Source organism: Manacus candei, unplaced genomic scaffold (assembly GCF_025592945.1).
Source record: "Manacus candei isolate 608988 ecotype Guabito, Panama unplaced genomic scaffold, ASM2559294v1 h1tg000049l, whole genome shotgun sequence".
Taxonomy (NCBI): domain Eukaryota; kingdom Metazoa; phylum Chordata; class Aves; order Passeriformes; family Pipridae; genus Manacus; species Manacus candei.
The window spans coordinates 18,409,424-18,432,922 of record NW_026138097.1 but is presented as its reverse complement, the minus strand read 5'-3'; the positions used below and the strand labels follow the sequence as shown (position 1 = coordinate 18,432,922).

General features: G+C 37.0%; 1 protein-coding gene across 2 annotated transcripts in view; it reads left to right on the top strand.

Annotated features, from left to right (window-relative positions):
• Window positions 1–23,499, top strand: part of GMDS (GDP-mannose 4,6-dehydratase) — a 412,400-nt gene that overhangs the window by 8,500 nt on the left and 380,401 nt on the right. The window lies entirely within an intron of this gene.

Below are 23,499 nucleotides of genomic sequence, written 5' to 3'. Positions count from 1 at the left end.
TGTTATTATTACTGGAAAGTCCTTATAGCTTGTTCCTTTCTGGGTGTGCACAGGCTTTGCAATCTAAATCCACAATGAACCTTTTGTAAAGCCTGCCAAACAAGTTGATGTAAACTGGCTTATCTTGTATCACCCATGCTTTTTACATGTGGTGTTAAGCAACTGAACTTCCTCAGTGTAAATCTTGTAACAATTTTTCTTTAGTCACAAATATGCACAAAGCAGTGTACCTAAGGCGAGCTTCCTTCTTCAGGAGTATTTCCTGTTAAAGTCTCCTTTCCTCTTCTTTTTTATTATTTTTTAATGGGAAACCTGAAGTTTGATTTGTAACTCAACAGTGTCATCTGGCAGTAATCAAATTAAGTCTAACATGACTTTGATCTGGTTGCAGTTAGTTCTGTAATAATTACCATTCAGGACCATTTGATACTGTACCCTGAAACAACTCCATTTTGTTGAATAATGGTACAACTTGCCTTGTACAGTCAAATTGGTCAGTTAGGTGTTGTGATATTGTCAGCTACTCTGTTGTGATGCTCAGAAGCACAGTGATCCAACAGGTATGTCAGCTGCAAAGTTGTACTTGCCTTGGCTGTGGAATGCCATAGATCTTGGTGTTTTGCAAAGAGTTTCCAAGCAGATAAACCAGCTAGTGCTGCATTTGCCATGCTTGAACACCTTTGAAATAACAGGAAGAAAATATACTCATGCTAGAAAAATCTGGCTAACTATAAAATTTAGTAAGATATAGTCAAATTTTATGAAAAGTTTCTGTAGGGCTTTCCTTTAGCTGTCATTTGACCGATTTACTGCTGCTTGGAAGTTCTTCTTAAAGGAGAATTCCTACAGCCTGTGTGGTGAATTCTAATGCAGAAGGAAAAAATTTGCCATGTTAAATGTCTGAGTGCTTTTGCTATAATGAGAAGATGCCTTGTTTCTGCTGCACATCTGATACCTGCATAGCCATTACATATGTGCCTCTTGGCTCTTGGTTATGCTGTCAGGTATCCTGTAACTATTCTTGTGTATTCATAGGCAGCTTGAGGTAACATGTCTCCATACTGCAGTGGAAGCCTTAACCCACCCAACTCCCGGTTTAGAAGACAGTAAACAGTTCTTTTGTTTGTATCCTATGATGTCTGAACCCATGCCAGAAGTAGCTTGAGGATATTTACCACTTTATGAATGGAAATAAGCCCTTCCCAAGGCATATAGATTGGTATATATGTCTTGCAGAACATAAAACCCTAAGTCAAACAGGAAATACTCCTGACTGTTCCTATTTTAATGCTTCTAGTTTGATATGCTGCAGTCCTTCCTGACTGCTACTCTAGATCTTACCTGTAAACTTCTGCTGGTGCTATTCTGGAACTGGGTAGCAATATCTGACCATTGAAGTTGCTACTTATCAAATTGCAGGCACACTGTAGTGGGGTGTGATTATTTGGTCTATTTTTTTCCTAATGTTTGGTGCATGCAGCCTGTTTAGGTGCATTAGCAATGGCTAGGCTTAATCAGTGATACTGGTGATGACCCATAGCTTCCCTTTAATTGAGATTTCTCTTTTGGAAAGATAAGGAACAGACGCACTATCTTTGGCTGTGGATCAGTGTCCTTGCCTTTTTTTAGCACTGATACCACTCTCTAAGACCATAAACATTACTGTGGAGCAGGTTTGGTTTTGAAAACTGAAATTTCTGGCTACACTTTCTGGATTTCATACAACTAAATAATTGTGGTTTTGATGTCAGTGTAATTCTTTCCATGATTACACAGTAATAGTCTGTCAATGTATTCCTGCCAAAATTGAGCATGCTGTTTGCCTCTGAAATTAAATACTATTAAAATACTACAAAATAAACAGTGTAAAAGGGACACAGAACTCTTCAGGCCTGCATGCAAAATATTATATTCTTCCACCTTTTATGTGTGTTTTTGAGGTGACTGTGTTGCATGGGAATACTTAAGAAGGTACTGCTGAGAGGCTTTTTGCTGGTGCTCATTTGGCTGTTACTGGTCTGGTCTGTTATCAGCAGACCTTTACAGATTCTTTGCTAACGAGTAATTTTTTTCCCCTCAGTGTTTTCAATGATACTGGAAGCTGTTCCAGAATCTGGCTGGCCTTTGAAGAGCAGTGGTACTCTGTGGCTGTAGATCTGCAGGCAAAATAAAGTTGGAGAATTGTTCTTGACATGTGAGGGCAAGGAAGTTATGAAGACTGAGAGTTAAATTTTGCTTTATGCCCTTGCTAATCCATTTTAGGAGAACAGTTATGTTTGCAGCTGATCAGAGACTGAAAACTTACAACCATGGGGTTTTGCTTCATGTATTTGATGTTAAGGTCACCTGATATACGTTAAATATTTCTATGTTCTTATTGCAGCACTTTATAATTGAATATATAGTGCAACTGTTTCAGTCATTTTTCTGCACTTTAAAGTGAGAAGAGGATTTTTTTCTAATTTGAGAATTTTCTGTTACTTAAGAATAAAATAAGATCATAAGACTGACTGGATCTCCAAAATGACACTTGCTGTATTTTCATTGGTATTATCCTTGTGTTTTCGCACTCTTCTCTTTATGCTGGCTCAATATTTAGTCATGTTGTAAAAACCATCTTTGTGGAAATGCATTATTATGCTGGTGTTTTTGATTTGTGAAGTCTAGGTAGAACAAATAATTATATTGTCTGTTGCTTTGCTTGTTTAAACATTATGAGTGATCAGACTTTTTCTTAAAATTGGAGAGTAACTCAAATGGGGAAATTCTTTATAGAGTGCAATTCAGCTCTGTCACATGCAAACTCTGTCAGTTTTAGTCATACCCCAGGATCTCACATCTGTCGCCTTGATCAGTTACAGGGAAGTGTAACACAGACTTGGCAAACTGAAAACAAATTTAAGACTACTAAAATTTCCTAAGCAGTGATGCTGTGGTTTTGATTTTGATAAATTGAGAGAACTGTAAAATGATGGTTATTTTTAGTGAACATGAAGATGTGTAAAGCAGGAAATGAGTGTGCACATGTGTTTAAAATACGTTAACTGGTGGAGAAGCTGCATAACTAGTATTTGCAGTGGTGGACATACAGCTTACTCTTCACATTGGTTAAGTAGGTTGAGTTTCTCAGAATTACTTGGTGTGACTTCAAAATATGATAGTGAGCTTTCATTAATTAGTTGAATCAATTTCATTTCCTTTGTACAAGCAGGTGTTACTGGTGATGGATTCTGTCATCTTGGGTAGGAACCTTATTGCTTAGCTGTTTCAATACCTGAGCAAGCTGTCTAGGCATCTGTTTCAGTGAGTGAGAACCCTCTAGCTGATTGAGAGGCCAGGCATATTTGAGCAAATGCAAGTGCCTACCTTAGGAAGCCTAGTGCTGTGAATTGCATTGGCTATAAGCCTATCTCCTCTGCTGGGTGTGAAAGATGCTTAGGGTGGCTACCTAATGGGGTTTATACTTCTGTTGTCCTGAGTAGCACTTTGTCTTGTTATGAGGGAGCAATTTTTTAATCCAAAGCACTTTATAGGATTAACAAAGGTGATAGAGTTTGATTACTTGTATTATGTCTTGTAGTAAAAAGAGCATATGGTTCAGTACATGTGTTTATATGCAATTAAAGAAATGGGGACTGAGTACTTTTGCTGGTACTGCTCCTGTGAGGCTGCTGCTTTGGAATTGTTCTGAAGAGGAACTGTGCTGCCAAGTCCCTACTTGCTGTCTGAGCACCCTCTGCACAGCACTGCAGCTGCATTGTCACTGCTGTCTTCTCTGTCCCTGATCCTTTTTCTGTTTGAGGAACCAACCAGCATGTTTTGATTTTTCAGCTTGCCTGGCCTCAGTAACGTGTCTTATGTTGCTCTCTATCACGTGTGTAGTGAGACTTTGATGTTAAACCATGCTTCCAGGCAAAAATGTAATGGCTTTGCTTCCAAAACTCTCTGGAGAGTTTGGTTGTTTTTTTCTATCGGTTCACTGAGACTGTGGCACTTTGGTGTAAGTTAAGGACTGTCCATCTTCCCCTTGTAAAACCTCCCTATAATTACTTACAAATGTTGGCAGCTACTGTATTGCCTCTGTGTGTTGAAGGCCAGTTCATAGCTGTGGATGGTAAGAAAAGAGAAAGAGCGGCCAAAAATCAATTATTAAGAGAGACTCTTTTAAAGGAAGTACCAGCCCACATTCCTAATGAAGTTTTATAAGCCATTCAGTATGCTGAGTCACCAGTTTGATCCAGAGCAGTTTTTGACTTTCAGTTCTGGTGGTTTCCATGATTATTTTTTTTTTTTTTTTTAAATTGCTTTCAGTAAGAAATAATTTGAACTTATGGGAGTGGTACTTGCTAATTATCAACTCAAATATTTTATTTTTTTTAACAAACAGAACACCACTCAATTAGAAAATTACTCTTTACAGTTCAGATGGGACTTTTCACTTTGATTTAACTTTTTGTGTGTGTGTGTGTGTTCAGCTTTCTCTCTCACATGTTTGGGACCAAGGGAAAGAAGAAGGGGAGAGTTTATAAATCTACAGAATTTATGAGATGCATTGCCTTTAAATCTTTCTAGTGCAACATGTTCTTCTGATTGTCTCAGTGAGGAGGCTTTGTTTTAATATGGGATAAGGGAAAAAAATGTAGGAAAGACCAGGAGGAAAAACTACTTTTTGTCTATTTACAATAGGACTGTATTGCCTTTAGCATTATGAATGTGGAGGAAACATAGCTCATAGTTTATATGTGATTGTGTGGCGGATGCAGACTGTTAAAATTCAGTGTTTAATTGAATTATCTTACTATTGCAACTAAGAGACATTACTGCTTTTCCATACAGAGGCAGTCAAGGGTGCTAGCCTTCTAAGACAATCATAATGTTTTTGTAATTTAGACTTAATACTAATTAGAATAAAATCCAGAGTGCTGGCAGTGTGCCTGATGCATCAAAACACAATGGGCAGAAGTTCTTTTGGGTTCTGGTTGCATTCTGTTTGTGATTTGACCCTGTTTTTTATTTAAAAGAAGATGCTATTTTATTGCAGGACCTCTTCAGTAATGCATCCCTAACATGCATTTGATTGAAATGCTGCATTTTTCCTTCTTCTTTGGGTCCTATGGAGGTCCTATGTCAGTGTAAGTGGGGCTCTTAATTCTGTGTTTGCACAAGGCTAATCACTGCTTATTATTTAGTTATGAATTTCTTGCTTGAATGTCAAGTGGTGCCTTTTGAAACATAAATCTGTTAAAACCGTTCTGTTTTTAAGCAAATGGTGGCCAAGTTATGAAGATCTATAGTTGTGAACTGTGTATTAGCAGGCAGTTTCTTTGATATAACTTTAATTCTTGACAAACCTATGCCAAAACAGAAAAATCACACATTCTTATTTCTCAGTTTCTTGTACTCTACCAAGTTTCTGTCTTGCACTGTTTATCAAACTGTCTTTTAAGGTGTAGTCCTGTTTGGCAGTGATTATTTCCCAAAACAATTTGCAAATTCTAGATCTTACTTTTGGAGATTATGTATGAAAATATAGTTGACTCTTGCATTTTTCCCAGTGAAAACAGAAAGTATTCTCCTATGGGTGCAGGCGCAATATGCTTGCTTCTGCTGAAGGCCATTTTTACAGCGGGGCGTTAAAGTCAATAAAATCAAACTGCTGACACAGCCTTAATTACAGTGCCACAAGTAGCACTTCTTTGTTTTTGTTTGACAGTTTCATTGGTACTATTCATAGCTGGCTCCTTACAGGTGTTCCTGTACAATAATTCTTATAAGACAACACTTGGTAAGTTTTCAAATGAATCACATTAATTCCAGAATTAATTTTTGCAGAGAGACCTTTTGACTCTTTTTCCTATTGAGGTTTTTGGTCATAAAAATCCATATGTTGAAAATGTTCATTACTTTTAATTTTTCAAGTGCAGCTCTGTGTTAGGGTGAAAAGCAGAAAGAAACTGGCTTGGCTACGACAGTGGGCAGCCTCATGCTATCTGATGTTTCTGTTGTCAATTTTCTCGGAGAAAACATGGATCTCTGTTACTGCTCTGCCATTGCTGCTGGGCTGGCAGGACAGTGTAGGAGCTGTAGCTCTTTGAGGGAATACCAGGTATAGCAAAACTGTGAAGAAAAGCCTGTATGCTTGTGTTTCAGACACCAGCAAGGAAAACTCAATATAGTAGTAAAGCCTTCCCTCAGTTCTTGCTGGGTGTATATAGAGATGTCTTGTGCTTTTAGCAGAGCAGATGACAGAAGACAGAGTTCCCCTTGCAGGGCTTTCTGTTGCTCCCTCTTAGGTCTGTTGTAGGTGATGGGGTTAGGAGGACAAAGGAGTGACTGTGTACAGAACGTGAATCTGGAACAGCTTAGGTGGATATAATCACTCTTCAGACAACCCTCCATGGAGTGAACTGTAAAACCTGTTGCTCTCTTGTGCAGTTATCATTGAGCTTCATTTTAAAGCAGCTGAAGACTGGCACACTGCCTCTACTAGGCAGTGCAGGTTAATGCAATAATACACCAGGACATAATTATCTTGACCTCTGGAGAAACTGAACTGAGAGTAATTTGTTTCAGAAGTGAGCAATTTTCTGTGTGTGGCTCCTGGCATCTATAAAGCAAATAATTCAGTGTTCAACTGCAGTTACAACCTCTTCGGGACTGCTGTTGAAACATGACTTGCAGATGTGGTGTGGTACTGATACACTTCTTTCTGTCTGGCCTCTACCTGAGCTTGTTGACATTTGAAAAATGTATGTTAGGTTTATGTGCAATTGATGACACTGATGCAGATTTCAAAATTATATCAGATATGCATGGGTATGTAGCTGCACCTTTAAACAGTTTAGGTAATTAAATACTTGATCTAGATTTAGCTGAAAGTTGTTATTAGGCTTTTAGGAGATTTTGTTAATTAGCATGGAGACCAGCCCTGCAGAACTAACACTCCTAACGTTGCTATCTTGTTAATAAATTTAGCCACTCTTAGTTCATTAATTCTATGGCAGAAGACTGACTAATCTGTTGAAAATGTTGGGGAGGTGGTGGGGACTAGGGAGTGAGGAGTAGAAATCATAAAGTTAAAGCTTCTGGATGACCTTCCTCTAGTTTTAGTTGTTTCAGTGGGTCTATCTTCATTGCTGCTTTCAAGCCGAGCCAAATCAAATCTTCAGCTCATGAGAGACAGATGATGCAACAGTATGTCTAGGGCAGGAAATGGAAGATTCTTTGTGTTCAATGCTGATGGTTGCAAGTAAACTAAGAGCTATGAAAAGATGAGGACTTAACATCTGCTCCAGCTGAAAACCTTCTTTCAGGGGTTTTTGGTTGGTCTTCAATGTTAGTTGACCTTGGTTGGCCACACAGGTATTGGGTGCTGGGAAAACATCAAGAATATATAGCTGGCACTGGGTATGGAGGATAAAGGTAGGATGACCCCTTTCAGTGGAAGCATGCAAGAGTAAAACTGTATGTTGTTCATTAACAAAATAAGTATTTTTTAAGAAAGCTTGTTTACATGTTTAAATAAATTAATTGCTTTGTCTAGGTGTTGCAATAAGTTGTAGATAAACTTGATACTCCTGAAGTAACTGTTAGAGATGAAATATGACAAGCTGCCTTAAGGTAAATATTGTTGCTATACATCAGCATTTCTGTAGTGGTATTATTAAATTCTGACTTGATTCCTTGATTTGTTTCTTACCATGATTTAGTCATCATTTTCAGTACCTTAGCTGTACCTGGCTTTTTTAGGCTTCCACCATCAATAAGGGGCAAAATCAAGTAACTGATAACTTTTGGTTAGCATTTTGTATTCAATAAAACCCTTAAACTCTCCTAGTCAATAAGAGAGGATGCAGTATGCAAAAATTTGATCATAGAAGTCCTTACATTCTCCTGGCCTCTTTATGTTGTTTTTTTTTAATGCCTCGAAAGAAATCACTTGCCTAGAGTTACTGTCTTTGCTTTGTTCATTCCTTGGTTTGAAAGCATGCTTTTGAAGAGTGGCTGCATACCTTACTCTGGCTGAAGACAATACTTGGGCAAGTGTGTTTCCCAGCATGCTCCAAATGTATGGCTATGCTTGCATGTCTAAACCCGAACGTCTAATGTAATGTCTAAACCCGAACGTTTTATCATGGGTGAAAGGTCGTATTTTTAAGCTGCAAGAAATTGTGTCCCTCCAGTATATTAGCTCTCCTGCTTTTACCTTAGATTTCTTCTCCCATTGGGTCTTTTCTGTTTTATACCTTATTTGTTTTATATGAAACTTAGCTGCCCACCTCCTGTGCTGTTAGGTTTTGGTTATTAGGAAAACTGTTGTCAGAACCACTCTCATCCAGCAGCTGTAGCTGCTGCCATTTCCCCACCTCCCTTTCCAAGCTTTCAGAGGAACTGGTGGCGTACTTTAGAGTTGACATCAACCCCTCAGCTTCCCAATTTGAGTGGCAAGGGAGCAAAATTCCTCAATGGGCAGTCTTCTCTCTAGATATGAAGTTATAAAGTATGTGTCTTTCTCAACAGAGTTTCACTGTGTCACAGCTGGAGTGCTATGCGGTGATGTAGTGCCGGGTAACGAGCAAAGTAATTCATGATATTTCTATCTGTCCTGCTCTGGGACTTGCGAAGTTGCCAGTTTATTCCCAGACTCGAATTTTTCATGTGCTTAAAAAAGCCACAAAGTAAGCCAACAACAATTTTGTTCTTTTCTGTTAACGATTGTGTCCAGATGTGCAGAGATTTACATACCTCTTCCATCTGTGAAGAACTATGAAACTGCTGCATCTGAGTGTAGTTTCAGGAGGTGATAAGGTTTCTGTTCCAGCAGAAAATTGTACTTATCTTCTTGAAAGAACATTTCAAGTCATTTGCTGAATGTTACCTTTTGAAAATTTTATATATATCTTGTTCATCTGGACTCAAAATAGGTTGTTGCAGAAGGTATGTATTGCTTTGGTGTAGTGGCAGCCTTTTTAAAAAAATCTTGGACTCTGATGAAGAATTAGAAATATGTGTTTCTGATTTTTGGCAAAAAGTATATTCACTGTGGTTAATGTAGCAAATACATGTTATAAAGATTCAAGCTATGTTGTCCTGACAAAGAGAGAAAACTTAGTTTCGTTCCTTTTTTTTTCTTTTTTACGGAAGGAAATAAACTTTAATGTGAGTAGGATGAAATCCTTGTGTTCTTACATATGCCTGGAATATTTTCAGTTTTCTTATGTGTTCAATTTCTTCATGTTTTATAGCACTGGCATTTTGATTTTCAGATTCCTCATATGAACTAAGCTACTTTCCTATTCCAGCCTCAATGAGAAGAGTTTGCTTATGCATAACTGCCATGACAATTGAGGACAGAGATAACAAAATTAAATAATACTTTATAATTTGAAAGATCTAGGAGGAACTGCTGGAACATATGTGATATTTATTAACAAGAGTTACTGCTTAAAGTTAGTTATTGCTATTGTGTATGCTATTTGTTAAATACAGTTTTGCACTAAATCAACCTGACTTGCTGATATCTGAATTAATGCTTCAGGGAAGAAAGCCATAAGTGAGTTAACCCAGATTATATTTGACAACACATTGTGGTGTTGATGCAGAGTATCAGGGGTCTTCTATAGGGTTCTGCTACCACCATGATGGGTGAGTTTGGTAGCTCTGTTTCCTAGATATACTGAAACTTCCTGTTGTAAGACTGCCTTCTTTTTTCTTGCCAGGCTTTTACAGCTGATCCTAAAATTTTCTACATTGACTGTCTGTTTCACGACATGTCAGTTTGAATGAACCAACTATGAGAGAAAACAAAGTGTGAGGATGAAGAGCAAGTTTTACAGTGTTGCATAATCTTTGTACCACTAGGATGAGGCGAGTGGTTTGGAGCATGGTCTTGAGGTCTTTTTTGGGACAAAGGATTTTATCTCTGATTTGGCTATATTCATAAAGTCTTGAAAAAGTCTGTTTGTGTAGACAGATAGGGACTTCACAGTCTTGCCTGTCTGACTCCTAAGAAGTTTTCTCCGTGCTGACAATGTTCCAGTCCTTACAACGTTTTTCTTCTGCCAGACTCAGCATCCTTGTGGGCCTGTGAAGTGCCCCTTTAGGTACTGGAAAGGTACTATAAGGTCTCCCTGGAGCTTTCTCTTCTCCAGGCTGAACAACTCCAACTCTCTCGGCCTGTCTTCAGAGGAGAGGTGCGCCATCCCCCTGATAATCTTCCTTAGCCTCCTCTGGACTTGTTCAAGCTTGTCCATGGGCTTTAATTCATCCTTTTTGAGTGCTTTTATGGTATGCCGGACAAACTTGTTGCCCCACGTGAATAGAGATGATCCTTTTATTCCGTTTGAAAGTGTGTTTTGCTGCTGCTTGTGATATGGGGTATTGTAGTGTGAGGTGTCATTATAGCTGTGGCTGTTGGTGAGGCAAGTGGAGAAGCACCTTGTTTTTAGGAACTGGGGTGACAATTTAATAGTAACTTTAAGTATTGGGTTGTATGGAATGCAGAAGGATTACAGGCATGTTTTCCCATGCTGCTCTTCCAAGGTTTCTTAGTTCTTACTTGTGTTGTGTCCTATAATCTTGGATGCCTCGTGGACAGATATGTTCAATTCTAAGAACTGTGCTGTTGCTACTGATGTGCAGCAATGTACAGGAAGTGATTGTGTGGTGACCAGTCATTTTCATCATCTTAGCTTCATTACAGGCCACTTTCTTCATGGAATTCAATCAAATTCTTGACTGAAGAAATCCTGACACCCTTACTGCCCTGGAAACTTCTGGACATAAAAACTGTGTTTTGCTTCCTTTTTTTGAATTTGAAGATGAAATTTTGGTCTTTTACAATAGATTAGCCTGGAGAATTTCAATTCTGATAGTGAAAAGCATGGAGTTTTATAGTTGAAGTGAGTTAGTGTTTTGTTGCCCTTTGAATTTGACAGTATAAGGGCACCTTGTTAGTTATTAATTTCAAAATCAAAGCCCTAGGATTCTATATGGCTTGTTATTGTGGATACAGGTATGTCTCTTATCAAGTGAATAGCCTATATGTTTACATTCATCCTTTAAAAAACTGATATGCCATGACTCACTGAAGTATCTGGTGCTCCATTTTGATTGAAGTTCAAAATGGAGCAGCAGTCTTTCCATCAGAAAGCTGCCTGGGATAGGCTGTTCATATGACTTGTTGGTTTCTGAATAACAGCTTGTGACAATTTTTTTAATTATTCAAAACAATGACAATTTTTTATTGTTAAAACCCAATTACTTATTGTGATTTCTGAATTATTTTAAAAAATGAAACAGATGTTGTTTATCACAGTTCAAGTTTAGAGGCTCCATAAGTACCACATGTGCTACAGAGATAACCTTCCTTCAGTTCTGTGTTATTGTGTTATACAAATTACTCATTCTTACATATCATTAACATGGAGTTTTATGTAATTAAATCTGGAAGTGACTCTTACAATACTAGATAAATAACAACAGTGAGTGCCTATTTATTAGCTATTTAAAGCCACTTGTATGTAATTATCAAAAGACAAAAAAATATTCTGTGCAAAATACAACATCTACAAAGTACTTTATGCTTAATAGGCTGCTCCTTATGTGGTATGTTGGCCAGATTCAGTCCTTATCACTTCCTATCCTATTCATTATTGAGAGAGAAGAAAAGATGTGGAAGAACCAGGTGAGAAGCAGGGCCTGAAGCAGCAGGAGTGTTTTGACTATAGAGGGTACTGTGGCCACTGTACTTGGTGCTAGTGGTGGATAAGAAACTGAGCAGGGGCCCTTTGGAAACAAATGTGAAGAGTAGAAAGACATTGCAATTCCCTTTTTCTGTCTCCAAAAATTGAGGACCCTCTTTTCTGGCAGTCTCCAGCTAAAGTGGGAAGGAAAGAAAGGGAGATAGGAAGGACTTTCAGTAAGATGGATATTGAATCCAGCTCTCAGGTTACCTGTCCCCATTCTCATCCTCTCATCAGTGAGGGAGGTATTAAATACATCCTGATGCATGCACTTTGTTCGTTATTTCATTTTTTGAGAAAAGAAATTGTAGTCTCTGTCAAATTTTTCCATGGAGAGCCTTGGTCAGGGAGACAGTCCTGGTTTGGGAGCAGTGATATGCAGGGTCTTGCTCCCTTTCATGTCATGTGTTTCCCCTGAGGTTATAGCTTACAGTGTTATTTGGGTCTCAAATACAATGCTTTGCTCCAGAGCACTATGGTAAGAAAAATACTCTCTATCTGAAACTTTCTGTGCTGGAAGTGGATGGAGCTGTGTTCCTCCGTTTTGACTGCTGGGCCATTGTAAAGTGGGAGGTTGCAGGGAGCCCACAGGGATCAACCTCAGTGAAGCATGAGCTATGGACTTGGGCATACTTGTGGGTGATGCCAACTTTCAGTTGAAGCACTGAGCTGTCATCTCAGTAACAAAACAAAAACTTACTTTTCTGTGTTAACTTTGACATATGTGGTGGCCATCACTTATTTCACTGTAACTGTGTGCAGATGGAGGTTGGGATTTGAACCCCTCTTGGCAATTCCTGCAAGCTGACAAATGTGAACTGGAGAACTCATACTAATCAAAAAGGTGTCAGTCAAAAATGATCTTGTTTTAAACCAGCACAGATTTTAGCCACACAAATATTTGAAGGCTCTGGACAGCTACAGGCATTTCTAACCTAAATGAAATGAGGTGTGCATACAGGTGTCTAATCAGTTTTGATACTGTTCAGAAACTTCTTGTAGATTTATAATGTTGAATCAAGTGACTGCAATATGTTGAATGTGAGTAAGACTTTGTTTAACCACAGAAAATGCCTTTGCTCTAAATCTTGATTCTCAGTTTAAGATTGAGGTTGAAAACTCTCCACTGAACTAATAAACCTGAACAGCTTTTTCACAGGAAATGATCTCAGTGCTTTAATTGTAATTAAGATGACATCTTTAATTCCAAAACTTATGCACATATTAAAGTTACTGATTATTTTTCACTTTTAGTAGGAGTCAGAGTTCTAGATATTTAGATTTATAGCAAGTTTTGGTTTTTTTTTTGTGGGGAGGGAGCTTCATATAAAGGCTTTCTTAATTCAGATCTTAAGTGGTTCTTACACACGTGGTATACAGACAGTGAGCTATGTATTAGTGCTCCTTCAACAATACTCTGTTTTTCCCATTTAATGTTATAGGATTCCTCTCAAAAACCAGTAAATGGATGAATCTGCTTAATGAACCATGTGAAAACACAGTTGAATTAAAAAGGAATAAGAAGAATATTAAAGAGAAAGTGTTAAGAAGAGGTTACCTTTTTTATAGTAGTAACGTCTTTAGGCTTATGGAAAACTGCCTGTTTACAGTTTCTTTCAAAGGCTAGTAATTTTCAAAATCAGTTACGTATGTTCCTGTTAGCATGGTAACTTGCACCAAGTATGTGTGCAGTGAGTGCTCTAAGTACAAGGACTCTTAGCAGAAGAGCTGTATCTTCAATAAGGACTGTCCCTGACCTTCCTCAACTGTCCCTGATCTTCCTTGACCTTCTTTGAAGTTCTTTGAACTTCTCTGACCTTCTCCATCCTTCTGTTCTTTTCTCTGCCCTTCTTTTAATTTTGTCCATTTCTACTCTTCTTCCCTGCCTTTCTTTTCTGCTGTTCTTCTCTTACTTTCTGTATTACCCTTCTTTGCTGATTTTTTTTTGCCCTCCTTTTTTCTCCTCTACTCTGTTCTACCATTTTTTGCAATAATGAGAGAATCAGGAGTGTGGGTTGTTTGGTTTCTGTTGTTTGGTTGGTTTTGGTGGGCTTTTTTGTTTTTCCTTTAACAGTGAAATAATTCTGGCTTTATTAAAACCAAGTAAAAACTTTTAACCTTCTCTGGTGAACTTTTCTTCCAGATGTTGCTGAAACTGTTGTGCCCCTGGCTCATTAGGCTGCACAGCTGAGGCTGTGGCACTCGCTGGAAAGCAGGGCATTTATGATTGAGTTCCTGTTATTGACTGGCTCTAGATAGAAATGCCAAACTCCACCAGACAATACAGTAGGTCCATTGTGGGAAACTTGTGCAAATGCTGTTTTGATGCCTTTTTTTAGAATGAGATTTTTATTTATTTATTTCTAGGGTTATTTTCTTGACTTTTTTTTTTCCAGGCTCTTAAGCAAGTTTTGCAAGCGGTTCAGAAAATGACCAACCTTAACACAATGTCTAGACAGGCCTGAGTAATGTGGCACAAGAAAAGCAGTTTCAAATCTTTGCAGTTGTATTTTGAGATGTCGGCTCTCATCCTTTTTTTTTTTTGAAGATACGTGTGTCAGATGAGTGGCTTCTTAGTTGTTTGAGCTTGGTTTTGATAATACTGGTGCAATTTTAAAAAGGTGGTCTGCAGTATAATCAAAATGCAGTATAAAATGAAGTACATTTGCTGTAGGTTTGTGACATTAATTTACTTGCCACAGCTTATAAGAATAATTTAAACACTTGTGGATGGGCAAAACCACATGTATATTAACTGTAAAGATAAAATCTGTGGCTTTTCAGAAAGTGTTGAAGAGTTCCTTCACTCAAATACTTTGCCATCATGCAGAAAGCATTTAATTTGTCTTTGAGTACTGCTTTGAAATCCTTTGGAGCTGGAATTGTTCCTGAGTGAGCTAAAATGTGTTTCATTCAAAGCTTCTCCATGTGAGAAAAACTTATAATTGTGGTGAACTAGGAGTCTTATTATGGGCAAAAGTGTATCTGTTTATGGACATGCTTTCTTTGAAATATAAATACCAACAGGTCCTTCTGTGCTATCTGTATTGTACTTTCCCCTTATCCACACAGTGAGTATTTGGGAGGTAAACTGGAACATCTGTTCCTTCAAATCTGGGGTATTAAGGGGCCTTGATTTTTAAGCCAGATAGTTATTCTTGTTGGCTTTTTTGGCATTTCTATACATTTCAGTCCTTTAGAAAATGATTTAATTTTCAAAGCCTGCACATTATGAAACATGCTGACTATTAAATATAGGTTGTGTGTTACCTTTGGTTTTACTTTTCTTAACCAAGAGAACATGTTACACTTTTTGAACAATATATCCGTATGTATCTTAGCTTTTATTCTTCTTAGCATTGTGAATTACTTGTTTACTGCACAATAATATTTTTCTGTGTCAGGGGCTAACTTGGACTCAGTTAAACTGACTGAAGCCCCAGGAGTTGGAAACCTTTTTACTTAAAGCAGTGTTAACTCTCCTGGGGGAGGGGAGTGAAGGTAGGATTTTCAGCTTGGGAGTTGGGCTACAACCAAAAATAACACAAAGGAGAGGTACCACTCATCAGGCAATCATCAGTGCTTTTAAGTGAGATGAGCAGGGGCTTCTTTTATGGCTTGTTTCCTTCTCTGCACCTTTTAAAGTTGTTCGGAGTGGAAGTCTTCCTGCTGTCAAGTGCAAGATCATATCTAGTCATGTTTTATAGATTATAAAGCTTATTTTTCTTACAAATTTTCTATTTAAAGTTGCTTTCAGCTTTGAAAGAACTTATTATTCAATTTTATAAGTTGAATAATTCAAGTGAAGAAAATATTCTCTGTGCACCTACCAAAGAAGCTGCTGTTGTGGGAAATTTTCAATAAAGTCATCTAGGAGCTTCCTTCAGTTTGGGGGTTTCCTAGCTTTTCAAATATCTAGCAACATATTCTTGCTCGAATTTTTGCACACTTGAGTCTGGTAGTACAACTAATTTCTGAAGGCTTCAATTGTATAGAAACAATTTGGTATATGCATTTAAATTTCATTACAATAAAAAATGCAATCAACCAAACAAAAACTAACCAAACAAAAACAAACAAAAAAACCCCCACTAAAGATCTGTCTGCCTTGGCTAAAATGTGAAATGTAGTTCATGAGTTTTCTATTATTAAGAAATTTATTTTTTGTATTAGAGATATGTACATTTGAGGGGGAGGAATTAAGGCAGTAAATGATTAGTTTTATCCTTTGCTGTGCAGGCCATTTGAGACATTGCACTCTAATGAGCAGTGGAGGGTGTCCTACAGCCAGCAGCCTGCAGGAATTAAAGTGAATTAGTTATTAAGCAGATCCATCTTTGAAGCTGGATCTTCACACCAAAGCTGTTAAGAATATCTACACAGACACAAAACAGTATCTTTCCCCCCTCCCCCATTTTATTTTCCTTGAAGGTAGTTAATTCTCACTCCTGTTCTCAATAGAGGCAAACAGAATTTAGAGATAAGCTAGCTAAGCTTGAAGAGCTTATGCTGACACTGCTACACTAAGTCGAGTTTTTTAATGGCAGGTGTCTGGTACTCTTAATGATATTCTTGTTCCCAGTTTATTTTAATAGTTTCTAAATATATAGCAAAGGGAAGCAAAATTAGGGGTTAGACCACCTATTCAGTCTTATGGGGGTCAGGCTGTAGGTCCAAGTGGTTGGGTAATACTTTGCTCAAATAAGAGGAGAGGAGAGAGGTTAACTCATTATACTGAAATAGTTGTAATGACAGTAGGTATTTTAGAGTAAAGGTTTTAGTATAAATGTGCATATCTTTTAAAAAAAAGTATATATAACTTCTCTTTTAAAAAAAGTCTACATAACTTCTCTTTGCTTTTTTAGAAGACTTTTATTAAATAAAAATACTTTTATTTAAGGGACTATCTTAGCTAAGACATTGAGTAAAGTATTGAAAATTAGATGACTAAGATTGGGAATGTACAACACCCAAAGCTCACGAGTCAGTTTACTAGAGCTATGAAATCAGAAATATAATAGCTGGGCTACCGAATTATTGATAACTTCATTCACCTGGGGGAGAAAAACCTCAGAGCTGAATTCCTGATTATTGTTTAATGACCTGAAAATTGTAATAGTTTTCTTAGTCTTGCAATATTAATAAAATCAGAGAAACTTACTATGGAAAATCTGTGAAACATCCTGGAAAATGTCATCAGTGCTAGAAAGCATTTTTTTACAAGTTCATTAAAACTGATTTAGTGTTTGACTCTTACATTCTCAGTAAGAAGCTGGAGTTTAAGGCTTGCGAAGGTGTAATTTTAATGTGTGTAACGCTTAGTTTAGAAACAGAAAGCTGTTCTGTTGTCTGAAAGGAATACCATTTAAAAATGAGACCTTCTAGCTTTACTTGAAAGTATTGCTTTTCTCAAAATAAAGGATTGGTGTAACAGAACAAGGGAATAATGATAAATACAGAGAAAGGTATTGTTGTGTAAAACTTGTGAACTAATAGTCAATTTGTTTCCCTTAGAGAGGTTCCTTGCCTCCCATGATAGGGAACCTTTTCCAAAATTAGATTTGGGTCACAGTCACTCATCAAACCAGCTCATAGTCTTGCATCCTTCTAATCTTTAGAGATTGGAAAGGGGAATTTGAGGACTTTGTTCTTTCCTTTTATTTGCTTTGATAGTAAGACTTGAAAGGTTTTAGTAAGATAAAATATAGAAATGGTATTAAAATAGTGGAAGGCATGTAATTTTGTTGGGTATGTTGTAAAGACTCATAAATTATAGCTAGCTGGCTCTAACTTTTAAAAAAAATTAATTTACCCTCATATTTTCTGGAAGTGCTAGTTGTGTGTACTGATTTTCTGTTATGAGTTGTTACCAGGTGTTCATAGAGGAACTTGTAGTTAATTCTAGGTGCAAAATCTGTCTTTTAACAGCTTGAGAATATAACATGGTGTATTTTCACAGTGTGATGAAGCGTCAGATGCACAGTCTCTGTTCATTGCCTTGCCATTGTTTACTGTTAATTTTTCCAGCCTTACCTGGGAATGCTGGTTACTGTTGTCTGATAGGTTTCCATTATTTTTGCTTGCAATTGATGTGCACAAGACAGCACAGACTGTAGCTACAATTTATTTATTGTAGAAATCTTGCAGAATTATAAATTGTAAGCTTTTAGTTAGGCAAAGCATGGTACAGGATCCTAATGAATTAGTAGAAGTAATATTAAAAAACTGACACAAATAATTTAAGTTGAAAATTTTTAATTTGCATACTATAATTCAAGAATTCAGCTGATATATTGATTATTGCCTTGACTAGTTATCCAACAGAAAAACTTGAACCTCTTTGCATGAGTTAAGCTATGTAAGTTTTAGTTTTATTCAAGTAATATTGAATTCTTGTGTGGAAATTATGTCCTGAAAGGAGTTATCGACAGCATTTTGTAAAATACGACACTGAAGGATAAAGCGTGAAAAGCTGCTGGTAGTTTCACAGCAAAGGTCTCTTCTCTTACCTGTATGTGTATGCAAGGAATTATGGAACGAGAACTCTGTCCCTTGCTAATGGGTATGAGTCCTCTGAACATCAGAACTGCTAAGAGTAGTGAACAGCATGAGCTGCTCTGTGGATGTATCCACATTTACTTTACTTTATTGTACCACTATGCAGCATCACCTTGGTTCATGCATCTTTGTGTAATAAACTGGACTTTTAAATTTTGTCACAGTTAAAGTACTGCTGCTATTAGGAAAGACCTGTCACACAGCAGTTTCAACTTTCTCTTTTACTCCCTCAGTCCAGGAAAAATTAGGCATTGTTAGCATCTTCCTTAATTTGTTTCCCTCCTCTATAGAGGAATGCACTCTCTGCCCCAAACCACCACAAAGATGGGAGATATCTTTTGCTCTAAACAGTTACTGACTTGTTTAAAGCTATTTTCTCCTGCTAACTGAGCATTTAGCAGTTTCTGAAGTAACAGGTAGTCTGAACTTAGTGTTTTCTCTTTCAAGTGTTTGAAGAGATTTGCAGCCTTAAAGTGAAAGCACTTAGGATAAACTTAGTGTAGTCAAATATTCTCTGCACTAAACAGGCAAACCTGGTGTGATGAAAGAAGAAAATAGCTTTTTTTCTTCTTATATGCAGCAGTCTTTTTTATAGCCCTTGATCTTCAGCACCTTTGTAGTCACTTTCCATGTGCTTACATTTACAGACTTTTATTTAAAAGCTTTGTGCTCAAATTGTGTTGTGGTGGATGCGAAGGTCTTTAAGATTACTGTTTATACTACGTCTGTTGTGTTTAAAAAGTACACTAAGCCCCTTTACTTGATTTGGCAGCATGTCCATGTGGGTACACTTCTGCTATATGCCTGTGAAATTCCTGTGAGCTATGGGAATATAGAGCCTGTGCAAGTAGGCTTACCAGTTGTTCGTGAGTCGCATCCCTCACAAACATACACTCACTCCGATGCTGTCTCTAACTCTGGCCTAGGCAGAGTTGGGGGGCTGCAGGTCTCCCCTCTTCCCCACCGGAGGGGGGAAGAAGAAGCCCAGCCACCCCCTGGCCTTCTACATCTACATGCAGCAGACACCAATAGAAAAACTGCCAACAGCTTCTGGTGCTGTGTGTGTATGATTTTTAGCAGAAGCACTGCCCTGGCACCCAATCACCTCTGAGCCCCTGACTCTCAGGAGGGGCCAATCTTAACCCATGACATTTATATATATATATAGCCATTTACTTCTTATCTGCTCAGTGAAACTTGCAATTTGATCCTCGTTTCTCTGATCAAAGCATCTCTGAAACAAATTTTCACATGATCATTGAAATTATTTTTCTTGCACTGGTTTCTCTATTAAACAAGTAAATACTGTGTTTAGTGTTTGTCTGTGTTGATATAGCCATAATAGGTTACATAGCTTTGAAACTCAGTCTTTCAAGGGAAAATTTATTGGAGCGAGTTATTAACAATTAAGCTTTTTTAGGAGTAAATTAAACTTAGGTTATCTGTATATTCTGAGACAGGGAAAAATAATCTTTCTGCCTACTGATTAGAGTACTCACCTGAGCTGTTATGGGTGATAGTTTGTGTTCTTAGCTCAGATCATGTCTGTATACTTCAGTAATTCAACCTCTTGTATAGAAGCTTTGATGCTTGCTTGTTAGTTTAGAGTGTTCGTTGTGTTGTGTCTTGAAGAAACTCATCTGGTAAATAGCAATTTTACAGACACTGCATAATGCTGAACCCAAGTATGGTCTTAATAATAAAATGGCTAGTTTACATGCCAAGTATAGTTTTAGAAACATTTAAGATGCTTTTAAAGTAATTACGTATTTAACAGGTCCCTTGTGGAGAGATTTCACCTTGCTAAAATGTATTCTACCATTCATATTTTATAAAACAGCCTGTCTCTAGTTTGAGCCTTGTTTTATCAAATTTATAGGCTAAACAATTTTATAAAGACAAAACTGTTGTAATAAATGTGGTGATTGACTTACTCTTAAATTCGCTGACTTGGGACTACAGCACAGCTCCCTTGCTGAGTACTTCTGTGTCAGTTGTAGTTGGATAAAAGGTAAAGGTTGCTAAAGGTAAAACTACTTTCTGGATTGCTGTATTCCTTACTGTAGAATAAAAATACTTTTCAGTGTTAATATGATTCAGTTGAAAGTAAATATGTATGCCAACATAGCTGGCTTCAATCAAATTACACTTGGAGAGTAGAAACTAAAAATACTTCTTTTTTTTCCTTGAACTTTGCATAAATTCAATAGGTACATAAAAATGAAAAATAAATATGATATTAAAAACTTAAAGGAGCTGCTAAAAGCCATAATAATAAAGAAAATTTTCTATGAAGGTTGATTTACGGTCATGTCCTGATCTAGAACTGCTGGATTATCTTCCTGTATATTACTTTGATTCTATTATTAATGTTACTTTGCTGAAGCATACACTTGAAGCAATGGTGATAGTATGTCACATTCTTACTTCCGTGCTTTTAAAAAAGCTGAAACCGCTAAATGCACAAATACATGTGTAGCTTCCCCCTGCTCCTCTGAATTTAGTGATGTGATTGTTCATAATCTTGATCAGATTGCTTAATTTACGGAATGCTATTATCAACTATATCTTCATTGCTGTGGGAATATACACTTCAGGATGGTTTGAGTCTATAGGTTTCTTTGTTCCTTTCTGTAAAAAAAAAAAATAAATCTCAATTATTCTGGTAAGGTCAGTAGCTTTTATCTGTTAACCTTGTGCTGCCTGTGCCCCTCTGCAGCTACAGTGAAGTCATGGTTAAAAGCGCAGTCATATGAATTGCTGCTTTTCAGATAGTCCCTTGGCAAGCAATGCATGCTTATTTCTGCATTTAACCCTTCAAAGGTGAGAGTTCATATTTCTCGACCCAAGTGCAAATGCGTGCTGGTATTGAGACATCAGCCTCGAGGTAACCTCAGCTGCTGCCAGCAGAGGGTTAAAATGCAGAACTGTTGTTGTACACAAGAAGCGTAGCAGAGATGTCTGGTTTGAAATGCTTTTCATGAAATTATGACTTTCCATCAAACGGGTTCTTGGAAAATCGCAGTTCTAAAACAAAAGTAATAATTTTTAATGATGTATATAAAATTGATTTAACAACACACAATAAATTAATTGGGATAAATATTTGTGTAACCATGAACAGCTGAAGTCTACAATATAGGATTATGAAGCGTTTTTACATGAAACAGGTCATTAAACTTACTGTTGCTGTTGAAGGGGAAATAAATAGCTGGTTTGTATTTACAGGTTTAGTTTCATGAATAAACTACTGTATGAGTTTCAGAAGTGTTAGATAAAAGAAGTATCTGGCATATGTGTTCTTTAATTGAAATCGAAAAAATGGTGCTATCTTTTTAAATTGAATGTCTAGACAGGGGAGATGCATTTCCTTTTACTGAAGAGAGCTGAATATTTTCTAAATCTAGATTAAAGATATTGCAGGCAGATGAGATGCAAATCAGCTGTTCTGTTAACTAGAAAATTTTTACAGGCATTTTTGTGTTGCATGCTTGTTGGTGTGCGAAAACTCCGTTTGTATGAGTCCTTTTCTTCCTGAGCAATAGTACTAAGTTACAGATTTAAAAACTAATTTCTCCTCGTGAAAGCAGCTTATGGCTGGCTTTTTTGGAAGTTTGGATATTTTTTGCGTGAAGCTTTTTAAACTTAATCCTATTTTTTGGTGATGGTTATGTAGACGGAGTAGTATATTTTATGGTGATTAAATCCTGCTCTGGGATTAAAAATCTGGTTGCTGAAGAGGTTTAATTTGGGGCAGTCTACCAACATTTCAGAATTTTGAGGGTTTTCTGTATTGTTATTGAATGTTTTTTATTCCTTTCAACATAAACCTCATTCAATGCATTTCATACCATTATTTTAATAGTTAACTGAAGGACAGAGGGTTGTTTTGAAAATAGTGAATCATAGTCTGATATTCTAACATTTGAACACTCATTTTTTTCTAAACATGCTTTCTATCAACATTCATTAATTTTTATTATTTTAGGAGCGAGACCGATGCAGAATCCCATGCTGATATATTATACTGTGTTTACTTAAATTAACATGCATTGCTATTTTTAAAATATTCTTGAGTTATTTAGATTTAGTCTTAAGTATCAGCATAAAGCTCTTAAAGCTTTCTACGCACGTGGGAAAAATTAGCACATTCAGGTTGAATTTAAACATTAAAATCTGAAGTTGACTGATCATTGTAATGCCTTTTGCAGCTTTGCAAAATTTGGATCTTTACAAACATCTCAACTTATTAATTGCATAAAGTTTATCAAATTCCATTTGTACAAATCTTGTGGTTTTGGCACGAAGGTTATTTAACTTATAATAACTGTGAAATGACTGTGTTATTATCAGCTGTAGTCTTTATCCCAAATCCTTATAAGCAGGTAGATACTTCATGAAGTGCAGCAGACATTGGCTTTCAGGTCAAGTAATTGTGGAGATGTAAAATATCCATGATTTCTGCACGAACTCCTCACTCCAGATCTCTTGAGGGAAGATAAAATGGAAAGTCGATCTGAAAAGCTATTTTTTTTCAAAGTTTTAATTGTGTGTATATTGGCATAGATACTTGCTGCAAGGAAATGTGTGAATGTCAATGCTTGGGGAATATATATTTTAAACTGCATTGGCTCAGGATGTTGATGATAATTGGAACGGTCCAAATTGAAAATGTTTTCTAGCTTTAGGAAAAGGCAACTCTTTAACATTGTATTAAGCCTTAATCCACAAACATCACAGAGATGCTTTCCTCCTATTGAAACAGAGCATAAAGCAGTTAAAAAGCTTTGTGGGTTTTGTACTGTGTTTTCATCCCAAGATTAGATATCTATATCATGGGATGATATGACTTTTCCAAATTAGTAACCTTAGATTATGATGCAAGTAGAGACATTTTGAAGAATTCCACTACTGTAAATCAAGTTTGTGAAACGCTTTTGAAAGCTGTGGGGATGGGGCTAGACATTTTGAGACTGAAAGGTGCGTGGGACTGCCCTCAAGCCCACTCAAAGACCCGTCCCTAATTTTTCTTTTTAAGTGTTGTTCATTTACCAGCTTCCAAGCCACTTGAGAGAAAAGCATTTTTAGATTGAGCTGATTATTCTGTTCTATTCAGTTGTGTGCTTTAAGCCAATTTGTATTGCTGCTTCCTATTATGTCTCATCTTGCTGGTACCAACCCTAATTTGTTTTTGCTG